Here is a 1,050-nt window from a genome sequence, read left to right as displayed (position 1 = left end):
ACAAAGTATGGAACTCATTTGCTCTGAGACCATCTAAAGTTATGGATCTCGATGAAACACGTGGCTGGATGTTTTTTTTCAATAATTAACTCCTTTTAAAAAATTAATTTATATTGACATCCATGTGAGCTACAAGTCTTTTCCAGTTGTATTTCAGGCACTAGTGACAGTGAATTAGGATCATTCCCACCACCAGTGTTGACCTCCCTCCGCCATAGTTCCCAGCATGCCTCCCATATCGCCACCCTAAGCCCCTGGACTGCCAGTGTAACAGGTCCCTTTTGTGTCCAGCTTGGTATAGTTTGGGTCTCTTGACTCTATTGTCATTGGACTTTGGTTTGAGTATTTAGATAGGACCATTTTTTATTTTCACTCAAAGCTTCTGAGACTGCTTCAATCATTAACTCCTTTGGTGAACTGCTTTGGACTTGCCTGTGCTCCAGCTTTGTTGATTCTAAGTGGCCACATGGTGTACAAGGAAGCTTTGTCAACTTTTGGTAAGAGGAAGTGAGCTCACCGCCTCAATTTTCATGCTCCGAAGGCCAGAAGTTCACATGAAGGAGATTTACCCTGACTTCACCTCCCAGAGTGAACTTGGTGCATGACTCCCTACAGCTGTGGGGAAGGCCAGCTGTGTGCGTGTCAGGATTCATTTAGAAGACATCAGAAGTCTCAGCCCAGGTATTTGCTGGAAGAGCCATACTAGAGTCCAATTAATTGCCCTGGTCACACACACATCAGTCACACACCCGAGCATTTCCCCGGAAGGTGTGGGAAGGGCTGTCAGGAGCCTTATTCGTGTGTCAGATTATTTGTGAATAATAACCTTATTATATTGGTGTCAGATGTCTATAGGGACCAGTGTTCCTCCTGCAGGGAAGGGTTTGGAATATATAGGAATATAGGAAGAACAACTTGCAGACATACAATCTTTCAAGCAGACAGCCGTGGGCTAGGCGAGACAGTTGGCTGAACAATGCAGTGGAAGTGGGTGGAGGAGCGGGGACCTGACTGCATTGGTTTGGAGCCAGAGAATAACCTGGGACACGT

The sequence above is a fragment of the Suncus etruscus genome, chromosome 7 (assembly GCF_024139225.1).
Source record: "Suncus etruscus isolate mSunEtr1 chromosome 7, mSunEtr1.pri.cur, whole genome shotgun sequence".
In the NCBI taxonomy this organism is placed as follows: Eukaryota; Metazoa; Chordata; class Mammalia; order Eulipotyphla; family Soricidae; genus Suncus; species Suncus etruscus.
The sequence above is the reverse complement of the archived record's forward strand: the minus strand, read 5'-3'. Positions refer to the sequence as shown.